The sequence below is a fragment of the Pseudophryne corroboree genome, chromosome 10, assembly GCF_028390025.1.
Source record: "Pseudophryne corroboree isolate aPseCor3 chromosome 10, aPseCor3.hap2, whole genome shotgun sequence".
NCBI classification, from domain to species: Eukaryota; Metazoa; Chordata; class Amphibia; order Anura; family Myobatrachidae; genus Pseudophryne; species Pseudophryne corroboree.
In genome coordinates this window covers 270,297,704-270,317,952 of record NC_086453.1, presented here as the reverse complement: position 1 = coordinate 270,317,952, position 20,249 = coordinate 270,297,704, and the positions used below count along the sequence as shown (strand labels likewise).

The 20,249-nt window shown below is 47.0% G+C and overlaps 1 protein-coding gene across 2 annotated transcripts in view; it reads left to right on the top strand.

Annotated features, from left to right (window-relative positions):
- Nucleotides 1-20,249, top strand: part of LOC134966492 (uncharacterized) — a 261,433-nt gene that overhangs the window by 54,536 nt on the left and 186,648 nt on the right. The gene's annotated exons all lie outside the window — the stretch shown is intronic.

The window sequence follows — 20,249 nt, the reverse complement described above, 5'->3', positions numbered from 1 at the left end:
ATTGCCGTATAATTCCCGTGATACTGGCATATAATTCCTGTGATATTGCTTTATAATTCCTGTGATATTGCCAAATAATTCCCGTGATACTGGCATATAATTCCTGTGATATTGCTTTATAATTACTGTGATATTGCCGTATAAATTCTAGGAAAACTGGCATATAATTCCTGTGACATTGCCGTATAATTCTCGGAATACTGACATATAATTCCTGTGATATTGCCGTATAATTCTCGGAATACTGTCGTATAATTCCTGTTACATTGGCGTATAATTCTCGGAATACTGGCGTACAATTCCTGTGATACTGCCATATAATTCCTGTGATACTGGAGTATAATTCCTGTGACATTACCGTATAATTCCTGTGATATTGCCATATAATTATCGGAATACTGGCGTATAATTCCCGTGATACTGGCGTATAATTCCTGTGATATTGCCGTACAATTCCCGTGATACTGCCGTATAATTCCAGTTATCCTGCCGTATAATTCCATATAAATCCATATAATTCCGTATAAATCCAGTTCAGTGGTGCTGCCATAAGTTCAGTGGTGCTGTCCTGTGCTGTATATTATTTACTCCAAATAAAGGGGTTATTAATATTTAATCAAAATTATTTTTACAGGATTTGCCCTGTGAGGTGTAGGGGTACACTCTCTTGTGCCGCATATTGTGTTATATAACTCCAGGAAAATAATGGAGAACAAACATTTGGAGGATAAAATAGGGAAAGATCAAGAACCACTTCCTCCTAGTGCTGAAGCTGCCATGACATAGACGATGAAAAGCCATTAACGTCATCTGCCAAGGTCGATGCCCATTGTGATAGTAGAGGGCATGTAAAATCACAGTGATTTTGCAGTATAATTCCAGTGATTTTGCCTATTAATTCCAGTGATTTGGACGTATAATTATTAATTCCAGTGATTTTGCCAATTAATTCCAGTGATTTGGATGTATAATTCCAGTGATTTTGCCAATTAATTCCATTGATTTGGACATATAATTATTAATTCCAGTGGTTTTGCCAATTAATTCCAGTTATTTGGACATATATTTACAGTGATTTTGCCAATTAATTCCAGTGATTTGGACGTATAATTATTAATTACAGTGATTTTGCCAATTAATTCCAGTGATTTGGACGTATAATTACAGTGATTTTGCCAGTTAATTCCAGTGATTTGGACGTATAAATATTAATTACAGTGATTCTGCCAATTAATTCCAGTGATTTGGATGTTTAATTATTAATTACAGTGATTTTGCCAATTAATTCCAGTAATTTGGACGTATAATTACAGTGATTTTGCCAATTAATACCAGTGATTTGGATGTATAATTTCAGTGATTTGGGTGTATAATTCCAGTTGGAATTGTTTGTGTCGCTTGGCTTAGTCATACAGCAACCTCAGTGCACCTTTTTTCTTCTTTGCATCATGTGCTGTTTGAGGCCTTTTTTGGATATCTGCCCTCCTGTCTGCCAATGCAGTGCCACTCCTAGATGGGCCAATTGTTTGTGTCACTAGGCTTAGTCATACAGCTACCTCATTGCACCTCTTCTACATCTTTGCATGAGGTGCTGTTTGGGGCCTAGTTTTTGAAAAGTGCCATCCTGTCTGACACTGCAGTGCCACTCCTAGATGGGCAAGATGTTTGTGCCGCACACTTGTGTCGCTTAGCTTGGCCATCCAGCTACCTAATTGCACCTCTTTTTCTTCTTTGCATCATGTGCTGTTTGGGGACTAGTTTTTGAATAGTGCCATCTTGTCTGCAACTGTAGTGCCACTCCTAGATGGGCCAGGTGTTTGAGCTGCACACTTTTGTCGCTTAGCTTAGTCATACAGCCAACTCGGTGCAACTTGTAGGCCTAAAAACAATATTGTGAGGTGTTCAGAATAGACTGGAAATGAGTGGAAATTAATGTTATTGAGGTTAATAATACCGTAGGAGCAAAATTACCCCCACATTCTGCAGGCCTACTAGCACCCTGAGCGAGAAAATGTAAAAGCGCCCCCCCTCCCCCCCCATGCGCGCGCCGTAGGCGTGCGCGTTCCCGGAAAAGTGGGTGTTGCCTCTGGAAAAGTGGGCGTGGCCTCATAACTTCATATCATCAAACTATAAACATATTTTCACACAATTAGCAGCCTTACACATTTATTTATTTATTTATTTATTAACAGTTTCTTATATAGCGCAGCATATTCCGTTGCGCTTTACAATTAGAACAACAGTAATAGAACAAAACTGGGTAAAAACAGACAGACAGAGGTAGGAAGGCCCTGCTCGCAAGCTTACAATCTATAGGGAAATAGGCATAGATACACAAGGATTGATGCTAACTATTGCATAATGGTCCACCAGATTGCTAGGTTCTTAATGGGTTGTATGATGATACCCCACAAAGTTATCCAAGTGTCAGGAGGGTGTGAGACTAAAGAAAGACAAGATATGTGATGTTATGAATACTCTACAGAGGATGTAATTAGATAGGGAAGCACTGAAGGTTATGTGGGTGGGTCTGGAATTTGATAGGCTTGTCTGAAGAGGTGAGTTTTCAGGGAACATTTAAAGGTTTGGAGACTAGAGGCGAGTCTTACTGTGCGTGGGAGGGCATTCCACAGAGTGGGTGAAGACCGGATAAAGTCCTGTAATTTTGAGTGTGAACAAGTAATGCGTGTGGATGAGAGACGTAGATCTTGTGCAGAGCGGAGAGGTCGGGTAGGGAGATATTTTGAGATGAGTGAAGAGATGTATGTTGGTGCAGTTTGGTTAATAGCCTTGTATGTGAGTAAAAGTATTTTATATTTAATACGGTAGAATACCGGTAACCAATGGAGGGACTGACAGAGCGGATCTGCAGACGATGAACGTCTGGCAAGGAAGATTAGCCTCGCAGCCACACAGTAGTGTTCCTTACACACAATGTCTCCAGTATAGTGCCAGATACACATAATGTGCAGTGCCAGATAGACATGACATGCCCCGCAGCAGTGCCAGCTACACATGACATGCCCCGCAGCAGTGCCAGCTACACATGACATGCCCCGCAGCAGTGCCAGCTACACATGACATGCCCCGCAGCAGTGCCAGCTAGCCAGCTACACATGACATGCCCCGCAGCAGTGCCAGCTACACATGACATGCCCCGCAGCAGTGCCAGCTACACATGACATGCCCCGCAGCAGTGCCAGCTAGCCAGCTACACATGACATGCCCCGCAGCAGTGCCAGCTACACATGACATGCCCCCCAGCAGTGCCAGCTACACATGATAGTGTTCACTTTTTAGGGCATGGTGCTGATCACAGGGAGGGCACATTTTTAAGTTAGGAGGGCAAAATGATGTACATACTGCTTGTTGTTCCCATACCTATATGGTAAAGAATGGACAGTGCGCGCCGAAGGCGCGCAGCAAAAATTAAGGGGAGTTACTTCGTGGGGAAGGTACGTGGCCACATAATAGTGGCAATTTGCATTACACCACACAGTAGTGCAGCTAATACACACTGCACCAGGTAGAACCTCCTATACACTTTGCGCCAGGCACAGCACTGAGACGCATTGCACCAGGGAGAGCACTGAGACACATTGCCTAGCCACAGACGCCTAGCGGGAACACTACATGACATGCTCCCCAGCAGTGCCAGCTACACGTGACATGCCCCCCAGCAGTGCCAGCTACACGTGACATGCCCCCCAGCAGTGCCAGCTACACGTGACATGTCCCCCAGCAGTGCCAGCTACACGCGACATGCTCCCCAGCAGTGCCAGCTACACGCGACATGCTCCCCCCAGCAGTGCCAGCTACACGTGACATGCCCCCCAGCAGTGCCAGCTACATAAATGGCCACACAGTGCCAGATATGCACCCACAGTTCAGATACATAAATGCCCCCAAAGTGCCAGATACATAAATGCCTCCACAGTGCAGATATGCCCCCCACAGTGCCAGATCCATAAATGCCCACACAGTGCCAGATACATAAGTGCCCCCAAAGTGCCAGATATAAAAATGCCCACACAGTGCCAGATATGTCCCCACAGTGCCATATATAAAAGTGCCCCCACAGTGCCAGATATGCCCCCACAGGGCCAGATACATAAATGCCCCCAGTGCCAGATACATAAATGCCCACACATTGCCAGATGCATAAATGCCCCCCAGTGCCAGATGCATAAGTGCCCACACAGTGCCAGATGCATTATTGCCCCCCACAGTGTCAGATACATTAATGCCCCCAGTGCCAGATATGCCCCCACAGTGCCAGATACATTAATGCCCCCAGTGCCAGATATGCCCCCACAGTGCTAGATAAATAAATGCCCCCACAGTGCCAGATAAATAAATGCCCCCAGTGCCATATAAATAAGTGCCCCCACAGTGCAGATATACCCCCACAGTGCCAGATACATAAATACCCCCACAGTGCCGATATGCCCCCCCAGTGCCAGATACAGAAATGCCCCCACAGTGCCAGATACATACATGCCCCCACAGTGCAGATACATAAATGCCCCCACAGTGCCAGAAATGCCCCCACAGTGCCAGATACATTAATGCCCCCTCACAGTGCACATATAAATGTCCCCCCCCAGCAGTGCCAGATAAATGAATGCCCCCCACAGTGCCAGATAAATGAATGCCCCCCACAGTGCCAGATAAATGCCCCCACAGTGCCAGAAATGCCCCCGACAGTGCCAGAAATGCCCCCGACAGTGCCAGATATGCCCCCGACAGTGTGCCAGATATGCCCCCGACAGTGCCAGATATGCCCCTGACAGTGCCAGATATGCCCCCCACAGTGCCAGAAATGCCCCCCACGGTGCTAGAAATGCCCCCACGGTGCCAGAAATGCCCCCACAGTGTCAGATAAATGCCCCCACAGTGCCAGATAAATGCCCCCACAGTGCCAGATATGCCCCCCACAGTGCCAGATATGCCCCCCACAGTGCCAGAAATGCCCCCACAGAGCCAGATATGCCCCCACAGAGCCAGATATGCCCACAGTGTGCCAGATATGCCCCCAGTGTGCCAGATATGCCCCCAGTGTTCCAGATATGCCCACACAGTGCCAGAAATGCCCCCACATTGCCAGAAATGCCCCCACATTGCCAGAAATGCCCCCACAGTGCCAGATAAATGCCCCCACAGTGCCAGATAAATGCCCCCACAGTGCCAGATATGCCGCCACAGAGCCAGATATGCCCCCAGTGAGCCAGATATGCCCCCCACAGTGCCAGAAATGCCCCCACAGAGCCAGATATGCCCCCAGTGTGCCAGATATGCCCCCAGTGTGCCAGATATGCCCCCAGTGTGCCAGAAATGCCCCCCACAGTGCCAGATAAATGCCCCCACAGTGCGATCCATAAATGTGCGACCCCCCCCCACCAAATACCTGAGGCGCTGAGAGGGGGAGGAGGAGTGCTGGCGGGAGTGCTGGCGGGCGGGAGAGTGAGGGTCCGAGTGAGGGTCCGGGTGCAGGTGGGCGGGTGGCCACTTGTGTGCGCTATGCGCGGCGCCGGCGTCTGTCGTTAGACACCGGCGCAGCGCGCATAGCGCACACACGGACTGGACAACGCTGCACACACGGGGCCGGCTCCAGCTACGAATACGGCGGGGCCAGCGCGCGGCGCCCATTAAGGGTGGCGCCCTGCACGGCCGCTCTATTCGAACATGCCTAGAGCCGGCCCTGTGCCAAGGTTCCTGTCAGCTGTTGGCTGCCTCTGCTGCTGGCTCTCTAAGTTTGCTCTGACAGTAATGCGGGAATGGCATGGTGTGCTCCAGTATCTCTCTTTGCAGGAATCCCATCAGTGCCAAGGTATAGGTTCCGCCATGTTGCTTCCAGTCAGTTGGCTGTGTCTCTGCCAATGCGGGAGTGGGAAACCAGCATCTGACCTTACCAGCCAAATATGTAATGATGGGGCATACAACAGGACTCCCAAGGACTCACTCCAGTTATCAGTGCAATATCAACCACAGACTAGTGTGTGTTCAGACCACCTGTGCTCTTCAGGGTATTCATATTTTGGTAATTAAATTCTGGTAATTTACTAAGCTTTTGTGGTTAACCTCAATTAAACTTGTGGTTTACCACAAACTAGTGATGTGCACCGGACATTTTTCGGGTTTTGTGTTTTGGTTTTGGATTCGGTTCCGCGGCGGTGTTTTGGATTCGAACGCGTTTTGGCAAAACCTCACCGAAATTTTTTTGTCGGATTCGGGTGTGTTTTGGATTTGGGTGTTTTTTACAAAAAACCCTAAAAAACAGCTTAAATCATAGAATTTGGGGGTCATTTTGATCCCATAGTTTTATTAACCTCAATAACCATAATTTCCACTAATTTCCAGTCTATTCTGAACACCTCACACCTCACAATATTATTTTTAGTCCTAAAATTTGCACCGAGGTCGCTGGATGGCTAAGCTAAGCGACACAAGTGGCCGACACAAACACCTGGCCCATCTAGGAGTGGCACTGCAGTGTCAGGCAGGATGGCACTTCAAAAAAATTGTCCCCAAACAGCACATGATGCAAAGAAAAAAAGAGGCGCACCAAGGTCGCTGTGTGACTAAGCTAAGCGACACAAGTGGCCGACACAAACACCTGGCCCATCTAGGAGTGGCACTGCAGTGTCAGGCAGGATGGCACTTCAAAAAAATTGTCCCCAAACAGCACATGATGCAAAGAAAAAAAGAGGCGCACCAAGGTCGCTGTGTGACTAAGCTAAGCGACACAAGTGGCCGACACAAACACCTGGCCCATCTAGGAGTGGCACTGCAGTGTCAGGCAGGATGGCACTTCAAAAAAATTGTCCCCAAACAGCACATGATGCAAAGAAAAAAAGAGGCGCACCAAGGTCGCTGTGTGACTAAGCTAAGCGACACAAGTGGCCGACACAAACACCTGGCCCATCTAGGAGTGGCACTGCAGTGTCAGGCAGGATGGCACTTCAAAAAAATTGTCCCCAAACAGCACATGATGCAAAGAAAAATTAAAGAAAAAAGAGGTGCGAGATGGAATTGTCCTTGGGCCCTCCCACCCACCCTTATGTTGTATAAACAGGACATGCACACTTTAACGAACCCATCATTTCAGCGACAGGGTCTGCCACACGACTGTGACTGAAATGACTGGTTGGTTTGGGCCCCCACCAAAAAAAGAAGCAATCAATCTCTCCTTGCACAAACTGGCTCTACAGAGGCAAGATGTCCACCTCATCATCATCCTCCGATTCCTCACCCCTTTCACTGTGTACATCCCCCTCCTCACAGATTATTAATTAATTCCCACTGGAATCCACCATCTCAGGTCCCTCTGTACTTTGTGGAGGCAATTGCTGCTGGTGAATGTCTCCACGGAGGAATTGATTATAATTCATTTTGATGAACATCATCTTCTCCACATTTTCTGGAAGTAACCTCGTACGCCGATTGCTGACAAGGTGAGCGGCTGCACTAAACACTCCTTCGGAGTACACACTGGAGGGAGGGCAACTTAGGTAGAATAAAGCCAGTTTGTACAAGGGCCTCCAAATTGCCTCTTTTTCCTGCCAGTATACGTACGGACTGTCTGACGTGCCTACTTGGATGCGATCACTCATATAATCCTCCACCATTCTTTCAATGGTGAGAGAATCATATGAAGTGACAGTAGACGACATGTCAGTAATCGTTGGCAGGTCCTTCAGTCCGGACCAGATGTCAGCACTCGCTCCAGACTGCCCTGCATCACCGCCAGCGGGTGGGCTCGGAATTCTTAGCCTTTTCCTCGCACCCCCAGTTGCGGGAGAATGTGAAGGAGGAGATGTTGACGGGTCACGTTCCGCTTGACTTGACAATTTTCTCACCAGCAGGTCTTCGAACCTCTGCAGACTTGTGTCTGCCGGAAAGAGAGATACAACGTAGGTTTTAAATCTAGGATCGAGCACGGTGGCCAAAATATAGTGCTCTGATTTCAACAGATTGACCACCCGTGAATCCTGGTTAAGCGAATTAAGGGCTCCATCCACAAGTCCCACATGCCTAGTGGAATCGCTCTGTTTTAGCTCCTCCTTCAATGTCTCCAGCTTCTTCTGCAAAAGCCTGATGAGGGGAATGACCTGACTCAGGCTGGCAGTGTCTGAACTGACTTCACGTGTGGCAAGTTCAAATGGTTGCAGAACCTTGCACAACGTTGAAATCATTCTCCACTGCGCTTGAGTCAGGTGCATTCCCCCTCCTTTGCCTATATCATGGGCAGATGTATAGGCTTGAATGGCCTTTTGCTGCTCCTCCATCCTCTGAAGCATATAGAGGGTTGAATTCCACCTCGTTACCACCTCTTGCTTCAGATGATGGCAGGGCAGGTTCAGGAATGTTTGGTGGTGCTCCAGTCTTCTGTACGCGGTGGCTGAATGCCGAAAGTGGCCCGCAATTCTTCGGGCCACCGACAGCATCTCTTGCACGCCCCTGTCATTTTTTGAATAATTCTGCACCACCAAATTCAATGTATGTGCAAAACATGGGACATGCTGGAATTTGGCCAGATGTAATGCACGCACAATATTGCTGGCGTTGTCCGATGTCACAAATCCCCAGGAGAGTCCATTTGGGGTAAGCCATTCTGCGATGATGTTCCTCAGTTTCGTAAGAGGTTGTCAGCTGTGTGCCTCTTCTGGAAAGCGGTGATACAAAGCGCAGTCTGCCTAGGAACGAGTTGGCGTTTGCGAGATGCTGCTACTGGTGCCGCCGCTGCTGTTCTTGCTGCGGGAGGCAATACATCTAACCAGTGGGCTGTCACAGTCATATAGTCCTGAGTCTGCCCTGCTCCACTTGTCCACATGTCCGTGGTTAAGTGGACATTGGGTACAACTGCATTTTTTAGGACACTGGTGAGTCTTTTTCTGAGGTCTATGTACATTTTCGGTATCGCCTGCCTAGAGAAATGGAACCTAGATGGTATTTGGTACCGGGGACACAGTACCTCAATCAAGTCTCTAGTTGGCTCTGAATTAACGGTGGATACCGGAACCACGTTTCTCACCGCCCAGGCTGCCAAGGCCTGAGTTATCTGCTTTGCAGCAGGATGACTGCTGTGATATTTCATCTTCCTCGCAAAGGACTGTTGGACAGTCAATTGCTTACTGGAAGTAGTACAAGTGGTCTTCCGACTTCCCCACTGGGATGACGATCGACTCCCAGCAGCTACAACAGCAGCGCCAGCAGCAGTAGGCGTTACACTCAAGGATGCATCGGAGGAATCCCAGGCAGGAGAGGACTCGTCAGACTTGCCAGTGACATGGCCTGCAGGACTATTGGCTTTCCTGGGTAAGGAGGAAATTGACACTGAGGGAGTTGGTGGTGTGGTTTGCAGGAGCTTGGTCACAAGAGGAAGGGATTTAGTGGTCAGTGGACTGCTTCCGCTGTCACCCAAAGTTTTTGAACTTGTCACTGACTTATGATGAATGCGCTGCAGGTGACGTATAAGGGAGGATGTTCCGAGGTGGTTAACGTCCTTACCCCTACTTATTACAGCTTGACAAAGGCAACACACGGCTTGACACCTGTTGTCCGCATTTGTGTTGAAATAATTCCACACCGAAGAGCTGATTTTTTTTGTATTTTGACCAGGCATGTCAATGGCCATATTCGTCCCACGGACAACAGGTGTCTCCCCGGGTGCCTGACTTAAACAAACCACCTCACCATCAGAATCCTCCTTGTCAATTTCCTCCCCAGCGCCAGCAACACCCATATCCTCATCCTGGTGTACTTCAACAGTGACATCTTCAATTTGACTATCAGGAACTGGACTGCGGGTGCTCCTTCCAGCACTTGCAGGGGGCGTGCAAATGGTGGAAGGCGCAAGCTCTTCCCGTCCAGTGTTGGGAAGGTCAGGCATCGCAACCGACACAATTGGACTCTCCTTGGGTATTTGTGATTTAGAAGAACGCACAGTTCTTTGCTGTGCTTTTGCCAGCTTAAGTCTTTTCATTTTTCTAGCGAGAGGATGAGTGCTTCCATCCTCATGTGAAGCTGAACCACTAGCCATAAACATAGGCCAGGGCCTCAGCCGTTCCTTGCCACTCCGTGTCGTAAATGGCATATTGGCAAGTTTACGCTTCTCCTCAGACGCTTTTAATTTTGCTTTTTGGGTCATTTTACTGAACTTTTGTTTTTTGGATTTTACATGCTCTCTACTATGACATTGGGCATCAGCCTTGGCAGACGACGTTGATGGCATTTCATCATCTCGGCCATGACTAGTGGCAGCAGCTTCAGCATGAGGTGGAAGTGGATCTTGATCTTTCCCTATTTTAACCTCCACATTTTTGTTCTGCATTTTTTAATGTGTAAAATTATATGCCAGTATCAATAGCAATGGCCTACTACTATATTTACTGCACACAACTGAAATGCACCACAGGTATGGATGGATAGTATACTTGACGACACAGAGGTAGGTAGAGCAGTTGCCTTCCGTACCGTACTGCTATATATACTGGTGGTCACTGTGTCAGCAAACTGCAAAACTAAAATGCACCACAGGTATAGAATGTAGATGGATAGTATACTTAATGAATGACGACACAGAGGTAGGTACAGCAGTGGCCTTCCGTACTGCTATATATAGTATACTGGTGGTCACTGTGTCAGCAAACTGCAAAACTAAAATGCACCACAGGTATAGAATGTAGATGGATAGTATACTTAATGACGACACAGAGGTAGGTACAGCAGTGGCCTTCCGTACCGTACTGCTATATATAGTATACTGGTGGACACTGTGTCAGCAAACTGCAAAACTAAAATGCACCACAGGTATAGAATGTAGATGGATAGTATACTTAATGACGACACAGAGGTAGGTACAGCAGTGGCCTTCCGTACCGTACTGCTATATATACTGGTGGTCACTGTGTCAGCAAACTGCAAAACTAAAATGCACCACAGGTATAGAATGTAGATGGATAGTATACTTAATGACGACACAGAGGTAGGTACAGCAGTGGCCTACTGTACCGTAATGCTATATATTATATACTGGTGGTCACTGGTCAGCAAAACTCTGTACTGTACTCCTCCTATATAATATTATACTGGTGGTCCCCAGTCCCCACAATAAAGCAGCACACTGAGCACAGATATGGAGTGTTTTTCAGGCAGACAACGTATACTGGTGGTCACTGTCAGCAAAACTCTGCACTGTACTCCTGCTATATAATACAGCTGCTCCCCAGTCCCCACAATTAAGCAGTGTGAGCACAGATATATGCAGCACACTGAGCACAGATATGGAGCGTTTTTTTCAGGCAGAGAACGGATAACTGGTGGTCACTGATCAGCAAAACTCTGCACTGTACTCCTCCTATATATAGCTGCTCCCCAGCCCTCCCCACAATTAAGCAATAGTGCACAGCACAATCAAGTTCAACAATAACGGAGAGGACGCCAGCCACGTCCTCTCCCTAACATTTCCAATGCACGATTGAAAATGGCGGTGACACGCGGCTGCTTATATAGAATCCGAATCTCGCGAGAATCCAACAGCGGGATGATGATGTTCGGGCGCGCTCGGGTTACCCGAGCCATACGGGAGAATCCGAGTATGGCTCGGACCCGTGTAAAAAGGGTGAAGTTCGGGGGGGTTCGGTTTCCGAGAAACCGAACCCTCTCATCACTACCACAAACCACCTGTTCCCACATATATGTCTATGGGGAACTTTTCCATAGAGGCATATGGGTTCCACATGATTGACAGGCCAGCACCGCTAAGACAATCAGGAGAGTGCTTTCTACATGGCACTCAATAATTGTCTGCTGGGTCCTCTAGTGGCAGATGTCACATGGAAGCCCAGCAGTCAGGGAAGGGAACCTATGTGTAGTGTATATACATAGATTCCCTTACATCGGTATGGATTCGGAATTTTTATTTTTTTATTTTTAACCCCTTGATGCCTACATGGACCAAAGAGGACTGATCTAAATAGGAAACATAAGAGATATTTTATTTTTAAAACAGGCTATGTATGGATTTCTACAGAAGGGTATTGAAGCGCTATGGGGGATTGTAGGTATATAAGTGTAATCGTGTTAATTACCTGTTCCAGTACAGCTCATGGGGGTGTGGATGACTTGCACTACGTTCAGCGTACATTTGGTAGTATATGGGAGAGGTACACTTACTGCTATAGTGGAAAAGAATTCAGAATTTGTTTTAAACACTGGAGTTAATGAGATATTTGGGATGTGGTCACTATGTTTATTTTTTAATTATGTGTGTATTTTTATTGCACAGTGAAACATATTCAATCTGATCTTAGATAACTGTTAATCATTTGCAATTCTCTGCTATTCAGCTGTAAAATGACTTTTTTTGTTCAATTGATTGACAGTTAGCTCCTTTCAGACCACCGATGCTGCCAATTAATTAATTTAAGCACTACATACCTTTCTGTTATCTGACCTGTATGCTGTAATTCTGTCAAAGTGTCATCTGGTGACAGAAAAGATATACAGCATTGCAGGTAGCTTTCATAGTATACACCACTAGATACAATATATTTCCTTACAGTTATCAGGGCATGTTGCATAACTGAAATATCATGTTAAATGTTAATTTACAGCTAGCTACATCTGTGCATGAGCAAAATATGCTGAACGCTGTTTCAGAACTCAGTTTAAATGACACCCTGATATATTAACTAATAAGGACTATAATGTCTACCAGAAGGACCATAGTCAGGCACACAGGGTGTACCTTGCCAGGACCACCATCAGAGTTCTACAATGATAAGGGATCCTGCGCTGATGAAAGACAATATATCACCGATACTCATAGTCAGAGGTGTCGGAACAAGGATATGGGGGGGAAGGGGGCAGCATGCTCCCCTAACCATATCAGAGGCACAGGTGCTGGGAGGGGAAACGCTTACCTTCTTATCCCCGCTGAGACTCCTACTTTAAAAATTCTGCTGGCGCAGCGTGCTGCCCCATGTCCTGTCCGAGCCGGCTCTTCACAGATGCATTACTGGGAGAAGGCGGGGATGTCGCAGCAGGCTCAGCATGGCCACGCCTCCTCCCAGTAATGCATCCTTGTGAAGAGCCGGCTAGGACAGCACATTGGGCAGCAGGCTGCAGTGTCAGACTTTTCAAATTAGGAGTCTCCACCGGGATCCAGAGGTAAGCGCTCCCTGCACAGGGCGGGGTGGGGGGTGAAGGATATGAATCAGGCGGAGAGCGCCAAAATGTATTTTATCATACTCCCCCCCCCCCCCCCCCCCCCCCAACCACAAAACATTCTGACACCCCTGCTCATGGGAAAAAGGACTGCTACTTATTCACAGGCAGTCCTGTGACTGACAAGTGGGGCCATCAGTGCCAGAAGAGCCAAAATGAAGGTAAGCACAAAGTGCATTTCCTTGTGTCCCCTCTCTGGGCTCCATGAACCAGTTGCATACATTTCTGCTGTCACACACCATTTGGCCATAGTTGCAGGCAGCCACAGAAGCCTGATTTATTGGCTAATGCTGATGTGAGATTCCGTTGAGCAAATGTGGAGAACCATCAGAAACAGACTTCAGTGCCCCATACACATGACACAGAATTACACAGAGATTTAGATACATGTACGTGACACCACCATGATCCTCCCACAAGTGACTGTTGTTTTATGTGATTGCATTGCCATTGCCAAGCCAGCCATTCCATCCAGCTCAGAATAGGACAGATAAACAATGGAATCCAGGTACTGTAAGTATGTGAGGTATGTTAAACGGTGAGTCACCCCATGTAAACACAGTAGTGATGAGCGAGGTTCGGTTTTACTCGGTTTTACTCGGTTTTACTCGGTTCTCAAAACGGCATCTTATTGGCTATCCAAAACACGTGACATCCGTGAGCCAATAATATGCCGTTTTGAGAACCGAGTAAAACCGAGTAAAACCGAGTAAAACCGAATCCGCTCATCACTAGTAAACAGGTAAGTAGGTGTGGTGCCTTTCAAGAAGCTTTTTCCTTCATCTCCAAAACTCACAACACAGTATCAGGTCCCAAGATTAAATAGATACATTAAGTTATGCAACATTCATCAACATGCATTTATGACATTTCTGAAAATGAATAATAATTTATTTTATTTTTTTACAGAAATACTGTCTGTCATCCCAGCTGTTTGGAATGTATAGTTAGTTAAGCAACTTTCAAAGTACTAATGACAACACAGTAACACTTCAAAGAATTGGTTACTGAACATAAAATGTCATTGGCCCTCATTCCGAGTTGTTCGCTCGCTAGCTGCTTTTAGCAGCATTGCAAATGGTAGGCCGCCGCCCTCTGGGAGTGTATCTTAGCTTAGCAGAATAGCGAACGAAAGATTAGCAGAACTGCTACTAAATAATTCCCTGCAGTTTCTGAGTAGCTCCAGATCTACTCCTAGACTTCGATCACCTCAGTCCGTTTAGTTCCTGGTTTGACGTCACAAACACGCCCTGCGTTCAGCCAGCCACTCCCCCATTTCTCCAGACACTCCCGCGTTTTTCCCTGATACGCCTGCGTTTTTTAGCACACTCCCGGAAAACGGTCAGTTACCACCCAGAAACACCCACTTCCTATCAATCACACTACGATGACTCGAGCGAGGAAAAAACGTTGCTCGAGCTTGGGTAAATCTACAAAGTTTTGTGTGAAAGTACTTAGCGCATGCGCGCTGCGTACCATGCGCATGTGCAATTTTGCTATTTTTTCACTTAATCACTGCACTGCGAAAATCGTCAGCGAGCGATCAACTCGGAATGACCACCATTGTGTAGAACAAAAAAAATTCAGAGCATAACATTAATTGCAATACTATTATTAATAACTAGCGATGTGCGCCCGCCCTGTCATGGGTTTTGGTTTTGGATCTGTATCTCCATCGTGTTTTGGATCTATACTTGGTTTTCCCAAAACCGCCCTTGTGTTTTGGTTTTGAATCTGTATTTTTTTATCATAAAAACTGCTAAAATCACATAATTAGTTTTTGTTCCTACAGTATTATTGACCTCAATAACATTAATTTTCAGTCAATTTTGACCAACTCCCAGCTCACAATATTGTTTTCATCCATTTTAGGCCAAAGGCTACAGCAAGCTGGCTGGTCACTAACCGACAGTACAGCGGCACAAACACGTGGCAATTTGTAGCACATCTGTGAAACATTGGCACACAGCAGTGAAGAAATGAAAAGTGGTGCAATATGGAATTATCCTTGGGCTCGTCCACTCACCCTTATGATGGATATTAAAAAGGACATGACAAGTTTAACAAACCAAGCACTTCCGTGACAGGGACTGACACTTTTGTGTCTGAGGTGCTTGATTTGTTTGGGGCCCCACAAAACAGTTTTTTGGAAGGATTACCTCTGATTACTGAGGTTGATGATAAGGGTGTTAATTACATTCTAATCTTGTAAAATATATTTCATGAACTAACCGTAAATGATGTAATATGGAAGAGGTGCCTAGATGGCTAACGTCCTTACAGCTACAAACTTTGGCCTCACAAATGGAGCAGATGCATTCACAAACATCGTCAGGATTTGGGTACAAAAAATGTTGGCTTTTTTGGTCTTATGGCAGGCATCACAATGGCATTCTATTTATCATAAGCAAGAATGGCAGCCACTGGTGGCTAAATTACACAAACAACATCATCAACATCCTTAGTGTCAGATAGTAGTAATACACACATATCTCCCTCATCCTGTTCCATTTCCACACATGAATCCTTTATTTCTATTATTCCCTCATCACAATCTTTACTTGTACTGCTCCCCACATGTGCAGATGGCGCAGAAATGGTGGTAGGAGGTGAAAGAGGCTGCACCTTTTTTTGCCACTGTGTGTGGTGAATGGCATGTTGACAATTTTATGTTTTGTTTGTAGCTAACTTAACTTTTGAAGTTTTTTCTTTACCACTGTAAAATTATATTGCTTCAGTGATTTTACATGCCCTGACTTAAGGCCTCTATGCCCTTGGGCATTGGCCTTAGTAGATGATTTGATGGACTTATATAATCACGACTGGTGGAAGCAGCTGCAGCACTAGTATGTGTTTACTGCTTTCTTATCAATTGTTCGTTCTCCATATCAACAAACACAAATGAAGTAGTGTACAGCACACAACACAATTTGTAAAAAAAATAAATAATAAGATTTTGCTCACCGGTAATTCTATTTCTCGTAGTCCGTAGTGGATGCTGGGAACTCCGTAAGGACCATGGGGAATAGCGGCTCCACAAGAGTCTGGGCACAACTAAAAGAAAGCTTTTAGACTACCTGGTGTGCACTGGCTCCTCCCACTATGACCCTCCTCCAAGCCTCAGTTAGGATACTGTGCCCGGAAGAGCTGACACAATAAGGAAGGATTTTGAATCCCGGGTAAGACTCATACCAGCCACACCAATCACACCGTATAACTCGTGATATCATATCCAGTTAACAGTATGAAATTTAACTGAGCCTCTCAACAGATGGCTCATAACAATAACCCTTTTGTGAACAACAACTATGTACAAGTATTGCAGACAATCCGCACTTGGGACGGGCGCCCAGCATCCACTACGGACTACGAGAAATAGAATTACCGGTGAGTAAATTCTTATTTTCTCTGACGTCCTAGTGGATGCTGGGAACTCCGTAAGGACCATGGGGATTATACCAAAGCTCCCAAACGGGCGGGAGAGTGCGGATGACTCTGCAGCACCGAATGAGAGAACTCAAGGTCCTCCTCAGCCAGGGTATCAAATTTGTAGAATTTTGCAAACGTGTTTGCCCCTGACCAAGTAGCAGCTCGGCAAAGTTGTAAAGCCGAGACCCCTCGGGCAGCCGCCCAAGATGAGCCCACCTTCCTTGTAGAATGGGCTTTTACTGATTTAGGATGCGGCAGTCCAGCCGCAGAATGCGCCTGCTGAATTGTGCTACAAATCCAGCGAGCAATAGTCTGCTTAGAAGCAGGAGCACCCAGTTTGTTGGGTGCATACAGGATAAATAGCGAGTCAGTTTTCCTGACTCAAGCCGTCCTGGAAACATAAATTTTCAAGGCCCTGACTACGTCCAGTAACTTGGAATCCTCCAAGTCGCTAGTAGCCGCAGGCACTACAATAGGTTGGTTCAAGTGAAAAGCAGATACCACCTTAGGGAGAAACTGGGGACGAGTCCTCAATTCTGCCCTATCCATATGGAAAATCAGATAAGGACTTTTAAATGACAAAGCCGCCAATTCTGAAACACGCCTGGCCGAAGCCAAGGCCAATAACATGACCACTTTCCACGTGAGATATTTTAGATCCACGGTCTTTAGTGGCTCAAACCAATGTGATTTTAGGAAATTCAACACCACGTTGAGATCCCAGGGTGCCACTGGAGGCACAAAGGGGGGCTGAATATGCAGCACTCCTTTTACAAATGTCTGAACAGGTAGTGAAGCTAGTTCTTTTTGGAAAAAAATCGACAGAGCCGATATCTGTACCTTAATGGAGCCTAATTTTAGGCCCATAGTCACTCCTGCCTGTAGGAAGTGCAGAAATCGACCCAGCTGAAATTCCTCTGTTGGGGCCTTATTGGCCTCACACCAAGCAACATATTTCCGCCATATGCGGTGATAATGTTTTACCGTTACATCTTTCCTGGCTTTAATCAGCGTAGGAATGACATCCTCCGGAATGCCCTTTTCCTTTAGGATCCGGCGTTCAACCGCCATGCCGTCAAACGCAGCCGCGGTAAGTCTTGGAACAGACAGGGCCCCTGCTGCAGCAGGTCCTGTCTGAGCGGCAGAGGCCATGGTTCCTCTGAGATCATCTCTTGAAGTTCCGGGTACCAAGCTCTTCTTGGCCAATCCGGAACCACGAGTATTGTCCTTACTCCTCGTTTTCTTATTATTCTCAGTACCTTTGGTATGAGAGGCAGAGGAGGGAACACATAAACTGACTGGTACACCCACGGTGTCACTAGAGCGTCCACCGCTATCGCCTGAGGGTCCCTTGACCTGGCGCAATATCTCTCCAGTTTTTTGTTTAGGCGGGACGCCATCATGTCCACCTGTGGCCGTTCCCAACGATTTACAATCAGTGTGAAGACTTCTGGATGAAGTCCCCACTCTCCCGGGTGGAGGTCGTGCCTGCTGAGGAAGTCTGCTTCTCAGTTGTCCACTCCCGGAATGAACACTGCTGACAGTGCTAGCACGTGATTTTCCGCCCATCGGAGAATCCTTGTGGCTTCTGCCATTGCCATCCTGCTTCTTGTGCCGCCCTGTCGGTTTACATGGGCGACCGCCGTGATGTTGTCTGACTGGATCAGTACCGGCTGGTGTAGAAGCAGGGGTTTTGCCTGACTTAGGGCATTGTAAATGGCCCTTAGTTCTAGAATATTTATGTGCAAGTAAGTCTCCTGACTCGACCACAGTCCTTGGAAGTTTCTTCCCTGTGTGACTGCCCCCCAGCCTCGAAGGCTGGCATCCGTGGTCACCAGGACCCAGTCCTGTATGCCGAATCTGCGGCCCTCTAGGAGATGAGCACTCTGCAGCCACCACAACAGAGACACCCTGGTTCTTGGAGACAGGGTTATTAGCTTATGCATCTGAAGATGCGATCCGGACCATTGGTCCAACAGGTCCCACTGAAAGATTCTGGCATGGAACCTTCCGAAAGGAATTGCTTCGTAAGAAGCCACCATCTTTCCCAGGACTCGCGTGCAGTGATGCACCGACACCTGTTTTGGTTTCAGGAGGTCTCTGACTAGAGATGACAGCTCCTGGGCTTTCTCCTCCGGGAGAAACACTTTTTTCTGGACTGTGTCCAAAATCATTCCCAGGAACAGTAGACGTGTCGTCGGAACCAGCTGTGATTTTGGAATATTCAGAATCCAACCGTGCTGGTGTAGCACCTCCTGAGATAGTGCTACTCCTACCAACAACTGCTCCCTGGATCTCGCCTTTATTAGGAGATCATCCAAGTACAGGATAATTAATACTCCCTTTTTTCGAAGGAGTATCATCATTTCCGCCATTACCTTGGTAAACACCCTCGGTGCCGTGGACAGTCCAAACGGCAGCGTCTGGAATTAGTAATGGCAATTTTGTACCACAAATCTGAGGTACTCCTGGTGAGGATGATAAATGGGGACATGCAGGTAAGCATCCTTGATGTCCAGGGATACCATGTAATCCCCCTCGTCCAGGCTTGCAATAACCGCCCTGAGCGATTCCATCTTGAACTTGAACTTTTTTATGTATGTGTTCAAGGATTTCAAATTTAAAATGGGTCTCACCGAACCGTCCGGTTTCGGTACCACAAACAGTGTGGAATAGTAACCCCGTCCTTGTTGAAGTAGGGGCACCTTGACTATCACCTGCTGGGAATACAGCTTGTGAATTGCCTCTAGCACAGCCTCCCTGCCTGAGGGAGTCGTTGGCAAGGCAGATTTGAGGAAACGGCGGGGGGGAGATGCCTCGAATTCCAGTTTGTACCCCTGAGATACTACTTGCAAGATCCAGGGATCCACCTGTGAGCGAGCCCACTGATCGCTGAAATTTTTGAGGCGGCCCCCCACCGTACCTGGCTCCGCCTGTGGAGCCCCACCGTCATGCGGCGGACTTGGAAGAAGCGGGGGAGGACTTTTGCTCCTGGGAACCTGCTGTTTGTTGCAGCCTTTTTCTCCCACCTCTGCCTCTGGACAGAAAGGACCCGCCTTTTCCTCGCCTGTTTCTCTGGGTCCGAAAGGACTGTACTTGATAAAACGGCACTTTTTTAGGCTGTGAGGGAACCTGGGGTAAAAATGCTGATTTCCCAGCTGTCGCTGTGGAAACTAGGTCTGAGAGACCATCCCCGAATAACTCCTCACCCTTATAAGGCAAAACTTCCATGTGCCTTTTGGAATCTGCATCCCCTGTCCACTGCCGAGTCCATAAGCCTCTCCTAGCAGAAATGGACAACAATGCACTTATTTTAGATGCCAGCCGGCAGATCTCCCTCTGTGCATCTCTCATGTATAAGACTGAGTCTTTTATATGCTCTATGCAGGGCCGGTGCTAGGGTGTCTGGCGCCCACCTGCAAACTATAAATTTGCGCCCTCCCTCCTATACTTTGCAAAGGGACAGCACGCGCCAATGGCGCGCGTTGCAAATATAGGGGTGTGTGTGCTCACAAGGAAGGTGATAGTGGGACGTACACAGGATGACAGAAGGGCATACACAGGGTGACAGTGGTACATATACATTGGGT